At 45.0% G+C, this 12,045-nt stretch overlaps 1 pseudogene; it reads left to right on the top strand.

Moving 5' to 3' along the window:
• The first annotated feature begins 1,436 nt into the window (after nucleotides 1–1,436).
• Nucleotides 1,437–1,911, top strand: LOC118850140 (annotated as a pseudogene).
• Nucleotides 1,912–12,045: the final 10,134 nt, after the last annotated feature.

Raw genomic sequence — 12,045 nt, 5'->3', positions numbered from 1 at the left:
ACCAGTTCAGAGTAACCATATCCCTTCCTCCACAATAAACTCCAGTGGCTCCCTACTTCCTCCAGGATCAAATACAAAATCCTCTGTTTGGCATTCAGAGCCCTTTGAGCCTGACCACTCCCTCCCTTTCCAGTCTTCTTATATTAACTGGTTCAGTGACCCTCTCACCTCAGTCCTCTCACCAGTCATCCATTCTGGGAATGATCTCCTTCTCTGTCTCCAAGATTATCCTACCTTCTACAAGGAGACTTTCCACATACACACTAATAGGAGTAGCCTTTCCTCTGGGATTAGCTTTAATTTGTCCTGACTCTATCTCATTTGAACATGGTGGTTTGCATGTTGTCCCACCTCTTCTCCACCATTAGCCTGTAAGTTCCTTAAGAGTGGGGTTTGTCTTTCACCTTTGTGCCACCTATAAATGACAGAGTAATTTACATTTGATTTTGGAGGTAATAGGGAGCCAGTGGAGTTTCCTGAGTAGGAAGGTGAGATGGTCAGACCTCTGCTTTAGAAAACTCCCTTTGGCAGCTGATGAGGAGGATGCATGGAGTGGGGGAGGTGGGGGAAAATATTGCCTCCCTTGGGAATCTAGAGATGCTGCTCTCCTGCCACCTGAGAGACAATGAGAGAAGCAGAGTCATATCAGCCTAATTCAGCTCATTTTATCCCTGTGGACATTAGTTTATCAAACTTTACTGACCTCAGGCTGTACTTCAGGTTATGAAAGCAAGAGCCAAATGGGCTGCAATGGGTTGGGAGGGAAGGGCAGCTTTAACAAGATAACTGCACCTGGCTGGTTACTGTCAAAGGGAAAGTGTGTTTACCATTCCCAGCCAACCATAACATCCAGAAAAGTGCATCCTGGCTTACACCACCCAGCCCTCTCACCAAAGTGCTTCAAGTGTCCAGAAAGTCTCAACCCATCCTAGAGATTTTCCAGATGACCAGGTTCAAGTGCCTAATGGCCTCCCTTAGTCAGAGTACAGGCAGTGAAGGAGCTTCCCAGGACAAGTAATAAATGCCATGTCTATTTGGTGGATCAGTTTCTACATTTCCCTTTTGCTCCCTTTGGGAACTCTAGTCAGATGCAGCTGGGTGAACCCAAATGCTCAGTGTGGAAGTTGGGGACAAAACATTTCTCTGAAAGTGCAATAAAAAGAAGTCTCAAATATTCTCAATAGGAGAAGGCTGGAAATATCCTCTTGGAGAAAAGAAGAATCAGAATCCAAACCTTTGGCAGGAGTGCAGAGTGAACATTGACATAGAAAGGAATGGGTTCCCCTCCCCTCCCCCCCACCCAGCTCAACCTGGTTGGGCCTGACCCTGCCTGGCCCAGCTCCAAGGGGTGACCAGAAGCCTCCAGGGGATGCCCAGGTGATACATAACTGCCTCTTAAAGTTGGGGAAAAGAAAACAACTTGTTGAGTAATAAAGATGCCTCCTAAATTCAAGCATCACCTAAATGATGATGGTGTCACTGGCTCTGTGAAAAGGGAAAGGAGAAATCTTTTGGGAGAATATTCAGATGAAAAAGAATATTTTTCCAATGGGGCCCATCTGGACCAAAATTTGGACCTCAGGATGACAAAACTGGACATGTACAGAAGCAGCTGGATAAAGTAATTGATGTCATGCAAGAGAATATTGCAAAAGTGATTGGAAGGAGAGACTAGAAGAGCCACAAGACAAATTGGAAAGCTCATCTGATAATGCAGCAGCTTTTAGCAACAGATCCAAACAGCATTGAAGACAAATGTGGTGGCATGGATGCAAAATGAAGGCCATCATGGCTCCAGTTGCTGTTGTCCTTTTGCTGGCGATTATCATTCCAATTGCCCTGAATTCGGTGACCAAAGATCTTCAACAAAACAGTTCTGGGACAATTTTAAAAAAGAAGATTGCTGCATAATTAGATGAAATATGTATATATGTATATGTATGACTTTCAGAAGTGTTTTTCTCAAGAAGTAAAAAGGCAAGTGTCCAGTTCAAATTGGAGAATAGATAATTTCCTGATTAGCCTCCTCCCCTTCACCAAAATATGCTCTCATTAATTTATTTTAAAACAGAAATATCTACTTTGCCATGTTATAGGAACCGAATTTGAAACTAGATACTTGCCAATACATTATTTGTATACAGAGTTAAATGTTGATGATGATATTTATAATTCAGCACAATTTGCTATTGCAAACTAGAGAGGTGGGGATTTATCGCATCAAGTTCAGGGATAGGGTGAGAGGTCAAGAGATGAAACATTACGTAAAAAGGGACAGCAACCATCTAGTTAATGATTACAAAATGTATAATTTTTCCCATGTAAAAAAATAGGTTTTGGAAATGGTTTCCATATATTTATGGAGATACTAATGTTTTCAATACTGTTACTTTCAACTGTGACTAAAGACGTTTCAGCAAACCTATTTTGCCTATATGTAGCAAAAAAAGAAAGAAAGGAATGGGTTGTGCTCTGGGAATGGCTCTTCCCATGCCAAGGAAGAAAGGCTACTTCTGCCTGCCAAGGACTTGTTTGGGGGCTGTCTCAGAACTTTGGCTATAAAGGTAAACACATTAGTGGTTTTATCCATTTCTTTATTTGTGCCCCTTACCCTTTCTTCCCTCCCCTACCTCTGGAGCAGTGTGGTGTGACAGAGAGCCAGCCTCGAAGGCAAGGAACGCTGAGCTCCTACGTCAGACACATGCCGTGTGATCTTGGATGAGTCACAACCTCTCAGGACTCTAAAAAGTACTGAGACTGCAAGTTACAGAGAAGGGGCTAACCTGCATTGGGAGAGATAATTTACTTACCTGGAAGTTTCCTGTATCAATGGAATCATAGATCCATTCCATTACCCTTCTCTCTCATTCCTCTATGAGAATATGTCATTTCTAGTAGGAAATAAAACTTTATATTCTTTGAAATCTTGGGCTTCAGCTGCAGTGAATTTATCTTACCTAGTTTTCCATCTGCCCTCTGTAGTGTGTTGGGAGGTCATCCCCTAAACTGATACAATCCCCTAAACTTGGTACAATTAAGCAGATGCCAATTAAGCCAGGAGCCCCATGGAATTTCTAACCCTAAGTCAAAGTAAGGCTTCTGAAACAGGTGCCATCCTGGGGGATCAGGAAGCTCAGGTCTTAAAAGTGCCCAAAGCTTTGTCCAATTATACACCAACAAATCTGACAATCTAAATAAAATGGATGAATATTTACAAAAATATAAATTGCCCAGATAAACAGAACAGGAAATAAAATACTTAAATAACCCAATCTTAGAAAAAGAAATTGAACAAGCCATCAATGAACTCCCTAAGAAAAAATCCCCAGGGCCAGATAGATTCACAAGTGAATTCTACCAAACATTTAAAGAACAATTAATCCTAACACTATATAAACTATTTCAGAAAATAGGCAAAGAAGGAGTTCTTCCAAATTCACTTTATAACACAAACATGGTGCTGATATCTAAACCAGGAAGAACAAGAACAGAGAAAACTATAGACCAATTTCCCTAATGAATATTGATGCAAAAATTTAAACGAATACCAGCAAGGAGACTACAGCAATATATCATAGAGATCCTACACTATGGCCAGGTGGGATTTATACCAGGAATGCAGGGCTGGTATAACATTAGGAAAACTATCACCGTAATTGACCATATCAATAATAAAACCAACAGAAATCCTGCAGCAAGAAACAGAAAGAGAAATTCCATTTAAAATAATGATGGACAACTTAAAATATTTGGGAGTATATCTGCCAAGATAAACCCAGGAACCATATGAACACAATTATAAAACACTTTTCACATAAATAAAGTTATATCTAAATAATTAGAAAAATATTAATTGCTCATGGGTAGGCTGGGCCAATGTAAAGGACATTTCTACCTAAATTAATCTACTTATTCAGTGTCATACCAATCAAACTACCAAAAATATTTTATATAGCTAGAAAAACTAATAACAAAATTCATCTGGAAGAACAAAAGGTCAAGGATATCAAGGGAATCAATGAAAACAAATGTAAAGGAAGGTGGTCTAGTTATGCCAGATCTCAAACTATATTATAAAGTGGTAATTATTAAAGCAATCTGATGTTGACTAAGAAATAGGGCAGTGGATCAGTGCAATAGACTAGACAGCACACCCATGGCTGAGGGAGGCTAGGTGCCCAGGAAAACTCCCTAAAGCCATCCTCTCTGAGCAGCACAGTAATGTCACCAGAGGACACCAGTCCCTGCAGAGAGCGGGGCAGGGGCTTCCCCTCTGTGAGAGCTTCCTATATGTCTGCCTCCTGCATGTGCCTCCTCCCCAGTACTAATGTTCTTTGTGTGTCTGCCTCTCTACCAGAGTTCCATACCTAGATCTACTTCCCTATCAATGGCATAGGTATTTGGGATTACTGTGCTCAGGCTTAGAGAGAATGTTTTGTTGCTACTTTTTCTTACTATGCTATTTCATTCAATGCCTTCTCTCTGAACTAATTCTATCCTCTGTCTGATTAGAAAGAAAAGATACATCAGTGGACCCCATGAGCTTTGGAAAGGATACGGATCCACACAGTATTTGTATATGATATGCTTTATATGGAGAAGCAACAGTGAGGCTCGGGCCATGTACCCGATGTTTTATGTACTTTTCTCCCATGCAACCCCCATCTCCAAATGGTGAAGTCCTTGCATTCCTTTCAAGCATAGTTCAGATGTCACCTCTTCCATGAAGTCTTCCCTCAATCTCCCCAGCTGAAAAGGATCTCCACCTCCTCAAATTTCTTAAAGCACTTTGCCGAAGCCCTTCTTCATACTCGTCTTCCTCTCTTTGTATCAGAGGTCTTTGCCTGTTTCTCCCTAAAACCATTAGAACCACAGGATTTTAAGCTGGAAGGGGCCACCTGGTGCAAACCTCTCGTTTTGTAGATGAACACACTCATGCTCAGTAGCTACTGAGAAAATTTACATAGCAAGTGTCCCCCCTTCAGAGTTGGCGTGGACCACAAAGGAGATGGTGGCTGTTCTCTGCTGAGCACACCAGCAGGGCAGCAGCGTAAGGTATTCAAGTAGCTGCAGAATAACGATGACAGATGGGAGCCTCCTTCCCTTTGGCTTTTTTAGTCAGCAGCTTTTGATCTGAGATAGGAGGGGAAAACTTTGGATTACAAGGAGTATTTTTCACAAACTTTCTGCAAAGTAGCTTAAGATAGAAAACTTGTCATCTTAACTGCAGCATTTGCTGGAACACATCTCTTCATCTTCTTTTAATTACAGAACTGCGCTAGAGACACCAAGCCATTTACTGAGGCAGAGACCATGCAAGAGTGGTTTGTCATGAAAACTTGGAAAACAAGTCAAAGAAAGAGCTCTTCCCTTGCGAAGTGAAGCCCCTTAGCCATTTTCTTGGCTCCCCCTCAGCTGGTAAGAGGCTGGAGCAGGAGAAGCCTAGCACAGACTGAAAGATCAGGGCACATCCTTGTCTTTGGTGTTCACCATCTTGGGCAACTCAAGGGAACAGTCAGGGTGTGCCTTTTAGGGCCTTAGAATGGTGTTCTGTCCTCTCTTCTTACTCCAAGAGAGTAGAAGACACAGACCTTGCTCATGATGCCCTCCCCCTGAGAAAATGAAATATGTGGACTCTTGATAGAAATTCCTAGTTTAGTGCAGACCTATCACAAATTGCCCTTTCTCCCTCTCCTAGGCTTTTGCACTGGCTGCCCCATGCCTGGAATTCCCTCCCTCTTCATTCCCATCTCCTGACTTCCCTGGCTTCAGCTGAAATCCCACCTTCTCCAGGAAGCCTTTCCTAAATGCCCCCAATTCTAGAATCTTCCCTCTGGTGATTACTTCCTTTTCATCAGGTTCACCTTGTACTTGTCTGTACATAATCATTTGCATGTCATCTCCCCATTAGCTGTAAGCTTCTCCAGGGCAGGAAGTATCTCATGCCTCTTTTTGTATCTCCAATCCACCGACTGTTACCGTGGGAACCATGGGCTCTTTTACAACAGTTCTCAATATAAACATAAACACTTCAGAAAGGAGACGGGCAGTACTTACCTCCTTATGGCCCAGTTGGACTTCCATGTGCATGAAGTGGTACCATGTAGAGAGAGAGCTTGTCTTCAGTTCCTTTCATCCCTGAGAGTCTGTGATCTTGAGGCCAGGCAGAATCCTCTCTTCCAAATAAAGAGAGAGAAAAAATCAGAACAAATCAGAAGAGAATCCTGGTCAGTCATCTGCTCATCAGAAGAATATTCTGACATGCTCACAATCCCTGTTGTAACAGCTAAGTCAACAGAACCAGGGACTAAACTCCCGCCCCTGCCATAACTCTGGGGCTGTTTGTGTCTGTGACACAATCATCTTGGGACCCAGGATTGAGTCCTGCACTGCCCACCCATGAGCCAGCTGTGGGAACAGCTAAGACTGATCATGTCATGGTCCAGCCCACTTCTGGATCTAAAGCACTGCCTTTGCCCCAGCACGCTAAGCCTTCCTCCTCAGGAGGACTTCTACTTTTGAGGTTTCCTCACTTTGAAATTGCCTTCTGTTTGTGTCCTGACTCTCCTGTCTCTAGCTTCTCTGTTCAGCTCTGGCCACCCACAGGCTAGAGGCCAGTTCCAGTCCATTTGACACCATCATGGCCATAGAAAATCTGAACCCTGATGCTCCCTGCTGCTTCATCCCCTGGAAGAGGAAGAAAACCAGACAGACAGACACAGCCAGAGAAAGCCAAAGGCCTCTGCTCTCTCATCTGCAGTGCAGAAAAGAGAATGAGCAAAGGTGACTTCAGAGACCTGTGCCTTCGAGGCCAACTCTTGTTAAATCCTGTGGCTATAGTTCTGGGTTGTTTGGATGGGTTGGCTGGAGGTGATAACAAGCCTTTTCCCCTCAGTTCTCTACACCCCTCTCCCATTCCCCCCAATCCCCTTGTCCAATAACTGAGTCATTCCAAATCAAGGGTGTCTTGTCCAAATGCCTGCTGCCTCATAAACTGAGTCAAAATGACTTGTTTTGTACCACTTTATTCTGGATAGAGCTAACCCAAGTAAGGGCAGCTAGGTGGTGCAGGAGATAGAGTGCTGGGCCTGGAGGCAGGAAGACTCATCTTCCTGACTTCAAATATGGCCTCAGACACTTGCTAGCTGTGTGACTCTGGGCAAGTACTTAACCCTGTTTGCCTCAGTTTCCTCATCTGTAAAATGAACTGGAGAAGGAAATGACAAACCACTCCAATATCTTTGCCAAGAAAACCCCAAATGGGGTCACAAAAAGTTAAACGTCACTGCAATGACTGAACAACAGCCCGAGTAATGAATGCTATTAGATATTCACCACTCCACCCTTCCACCAACTCCACCACTGCAAATAGTCAGAAGGTAAATTAGTGTAAGCTGCTAATTACACCTTTACTAGCAATGGCTGAGCAGTCAGGGTCCCAGCAAACCCAGATCCTGGAACACATCAGACACCACTTGTCAAAAATACATCATTTATAGTAACTATCTTATTCACTAGAGAATGAGCCTGGTCAGACTCAGCCCGTGATGCCCAAAGAGTGCTGCCAAGTGGAAGGGTGGCCCCTTGTTCGAGCCTTCATGGCTCCATCATCTATCTGGGCTTGTAAAGAAATGGGGCAGATTGGGGAGGGGTGATAGTCTTCTGGCAAAGACACCAAACTCTGCTCCTGGCCGTTGGTGAACAGACTTTTGATGGTGCTACTTGGGCTTTCAGAAATCCCCTGGACATAAGGATAGTCGCATGGCCACAGAAAGCATCGTCTCTGATGGTGTGGTCATATATGTAAATTGTCCAAATGGTCTACAAGCAGATGCTCAGGTCACTCCTGGTTATAAGTAGGATGTCTCTGGTGCAATTCACCTCCTGACTAGGACAGAGCATTGCAGACAGTTAACCCTCAGCATGTACCTGTTGGAGAGAGATTGCAATGAATGAATTTGGGTAAACTTGTTTTCTTTTACAACCAAAGGTGTCTGGAGACATTCCTAGATTAGTAATGTGCACACAGAGAGAGAGACAGAGAGGAGACAGAAAGATTCCAGGGGCATTTTGTCAAAGCTTCTGCATTAAAGTCACCACCTACACTGAGCACATCCCAGCCACCGTAACAGGTGAAATATAAATAGATGCATTTTCAGAAATAGACAAATTCATGCCTGTCTTCTGTGGAAGGAAATGGTTTGAGTGCCTAGAGAACCATGTCCTCAGAGGGTGTCAGAAGAGTCTGCCATAGACCCCAGAGAAACACAGCAGGATGGGGAACATGACACGTGATGAGAACAATCTAAAGTCAGTCCCCAGACCTTCATGACAATGGGTTATGCAAGTTCCATCTCCTGTTCTCTCGCCTCAGTATATTCATTTTCATGAAGATGGTTTTTCATTGAATGACTTGCTTTCCTCCTCGCGATCTTTGACATGGGGGGAGGTGCCAGAATCTTGATAACTTCATTATTTAGACATTTTGATCTTCTCTGTACTTGGACTAGACTTGCCATCTCCTCGCTAGCCCCTGAAACTTGAGCCGGGAACAAGAATCGTTGAATCAGGTTCGAGAAACATGGGGAGGTCCCAACGCCAGTGAGTGTTCCTGACACACGTGAAGATGAGCCCGGGAAGAATCATGAGGAGCCACTGGCCAGGGCTCGGGGGCAGAGTCCAGAGGCTTCTTCAGGAGCAGGAGGTCTCCAGTTCAATGACGGGGTCACAGCATTACTTTGTCCTGAATGTTTCCGCTAACGCTATCAATAAATTCAGCTGCTTTAAAGTAGTAATACTAACAGTTAACATTTACGTAGCATTTTAAAGTTTGTGAAGTGCTTTGCAAAAATTCCATTTGATCTTCACAACAACCCTTGTGAGGCAGATGCATTATTATACGCACTTTATAGATAGGAAAACTAAGCAGGGAGTGGTTAAACAGTGACTTGATTGGGGGTCCCACAGCTTCCATCTGAGGCAGGATTCAAATTCATGTCTTCTCACCCAAAAACAGCCTATCCATGATCTCACTACCTGAATGATGCTTATCTGGGTAATTCACATGTGTCTCCTAAAAGCCAAAGAGAAGCTACCTTTTTCACTCCCCTCTGACTCTCCTGTGCCAGATTCTTCCTCTGAGGTGACTGACTCAAGCAGCAGAGCCAGAATAGTCCCCAGTCCCTCCCAAACCCCGTATGTGGTTATTAATCAGAAGGGCTCTCATGAGTGGGTTCTCTCCCATGACAAGATTAAAGCATGGCTCTAGGGACAGTAAGACAAAGGGACTCCATCTGTCTGCTATAATCTCTGACAATCATGTCCTGCCCAGAAGCAATAGAATCACATTCCCAAGTCCTGGAATTCCATGATATGGCCAGGGATTCGTCGGTTCTTAGGAGCTAATTCCTTAAATTACCCTGCCTCTTGTTGGGGGTTAGAACATCATAGCACTCCATCGATTTAAGGTGAGAAGGACTTCTGTGGTCTTCAAGTCCATCCTTCTCACTTTGAGCATGGTAGATTGTCCCAGAATCATAGAACATGAGAACTGGAAGGAACACCAAAGATCTTCTTGCCCAACGTAACCTTAAAAGGAATTCCCTCCTAGCTCACCAGAGAGCAGCCACCCCTCCAGCCTCTGTTTGGCCTTAGCTTTAAATCCCATCTTGTAGGTTCCACTGAAGTCCCTCCCAACCCTGAGCTTCCCAGTCTCTGTGAGGGTGGCACTGCTCCCTTGGGACCCCAAAACTTTATACCCTATGAGGAGATGTCAACGGTACTCATGGATATGAGTCAGAGAAGAGGAGTGAGACTCGACCCAATGGACACCCAAGAAATCTCTGCTAGAGGTGACCCAATGATAAAGGAGGTGAAAGGTGGCTCTTCAAGTATCCCAACAAGGAGAAATGTCCCAACGAAAGGAAATGATCACAGATGTTATTTCCCTAAAAAACTTCAAGCAAGAAGACCCGTGTGTGCCCTGCCCATCTCAGCACGGACGGCCACCTGGCTTGTCCACCTCTCGCTCAGCCCATGGTCCAGTGAACACTGAAAATGGATTAACTCACAAGAGCCATAGGAACAAACTTTCATGGTGGCAATGATGTCCAGCCCAACCAAAGAGCATGGTCGGTCAACTACCTGGACTGGGACTGTGTCTATAATAGGAAACAGAAGGAGAAAATTACATTACAACCCATTCATCCTAGAAAATCGACATACATAGTTCAGGTCAAGGAAACTCTCTTCTTTCTCGGTGGGAGGCGTAGAGCTGGAGTCATCCCAACTCACCTCCTCTCTCCAGATTGTTTTGCTGCTGTCGAGGGGTGCACCTGACTTGGAAAGCTTGGCTACTGCATATTGTGTTAGCAGGGAAACTGGGCCCAGCATCTGGGAGGACGCTGTTGATGAAAGCCTCTAGTGTCTGCACGTGTCTTTTCAATGACACATCCCACATTCTAGCTGTATAAACTTGCTCCCTCTTTCCCTGGTAAATTGGGGGGAACTGAATGCTCGGTTCTGGAGAGGCACTTGGCCCTCTCCCTCCTGAATGCCCTGCTCAGGGCCAGAAACAAAGAGCTGGCCCTGGCACTAGACGGCACGGAAGAAGAAGCCAGCCTCTGGGTGGGGTAGAGGTGGGCACAGAAGCAGCTGGATGCCCCCCAGAGCCCTTATTCCTGAATCTTCCTTTGTATTTTACAAAAAAAAAATCCCAGCGAAATTCTGCTCATCCAGAAAGTCCAGCCTGCGCTCGAAGAAAATCTGAAGAAAACCTTCATGACCCCAAGAGAACCCTTCAGCCTGAGCTGAAGAGGGGAGAGCGGAGAGAAGCGGGCAAGCTACCCAAAGTGTGAAAGACACTGTGGAGCCAGAGCGACTGCAGAAAGTGGGAAACATTGCTAGAACCTCAGACACAAACAAGCCAAGGCTCTCCCAGGGGCTGGAGCTCGTCCTCTACACCCATTGCCATCCATTCCTTGTCTACTCTATGGCCGTTCACTCAGCCCTGCCCCAACCTGATCTCACTCCCAGGACAACTGGTCAAAATTCTATGCCCACATTCTCTACAGAATCGTGAGACTCTTCTCTGTCCTTATTCCACACGGATATTATTCCCTGGGAGGGGAACGTGCATTTTCTGCACCTGTTTCTGGACGTTTATGAACAGAGACAGCTTAGAATAGTGGGAAGGACACTGGAACTGGAGTAGTCTGGAGACCCGAGTTTGAATCCAACCTCAGGCACTCACCATCTGGGAAGGTCACTTAACCTGCTCTCTCTGCTTCAACATTCTCATCTATTACACTGATAGAGATAAAAACTGGACCTGAGATTTCACTGGCTTTCAGAACTCCCAGTGAGGAAACCCTCTGGCAATGCTGGTTGGCAGCTGTCTTCCAGACCAACTGCCCCAAACTAGGGGTCAAGTGACTTTGCTCAACGACTCAGCCATCATGCTTCAGAGGAGGGCTTTACAACCATGTCTTCTTGGTCTAGTCACCACCAGTCTCTCCATCCATTGTAAAAGAAGCATAACACATCCACGGCATAGGCAGCTGCCCACTGAGAGCATTGCAGAGACCCCTAAATGAGATCCACAAGCACCAAAACTGGCCACAGATCAGCTAGATGAAGGCTCCCAGAGGAATGAACAACAACAGAGGAAGTCCTGCCCCGGGGTCTTGGAGAGTCAGCCTCAAAGCCAAGAAGACTTGGGGGAGCCTCCTGCCTCACAGGGCTGGCTGATGCCAGGAACGGGGGCTGGTAACGTGGGCTCCCTGTCTCTCACCCAGCTCCCAGGTCAACAGGTCAGCCTATTATTAACCAATAGAATGACTATCTACCCCGATCAATGTGAGGTCAGTTGAGCTCCCAGAGAAATATTCAAATCCTTGTTTATCAAAATAAGAGTGAATTCAATCAGAGACCTACTCAGGACCCTAGACCTCCAAGGAGCTTGGAACATCCAACCATAACTCACCAGAAGCAGAGACGACACAGACACACAAGGGACACATGAGGGACCAAGGTTTAAGGAAGGGA

Source organism: Trichosurus vulpecula, chromosome 5 (genome assembly GCF_011100635.1).
Source record: "Trichosurus vulpecula isolate mTriVul1 chromosome 5, mTriVul1.pri, whole genome shotgun sequence".
Classification (NCBI taxonomy): Eukaryota; Metazoa; Chordata; class Mammalia; order Diprotodontia; family Phalangeridae; genus Trichosurus; species Trichosurus vulpecula.
The sequence above is the reverse complement of the archived record's forward strand: the minus strand, read 5'-3'. Positions and strand labels throughout refer to the sequence as shown.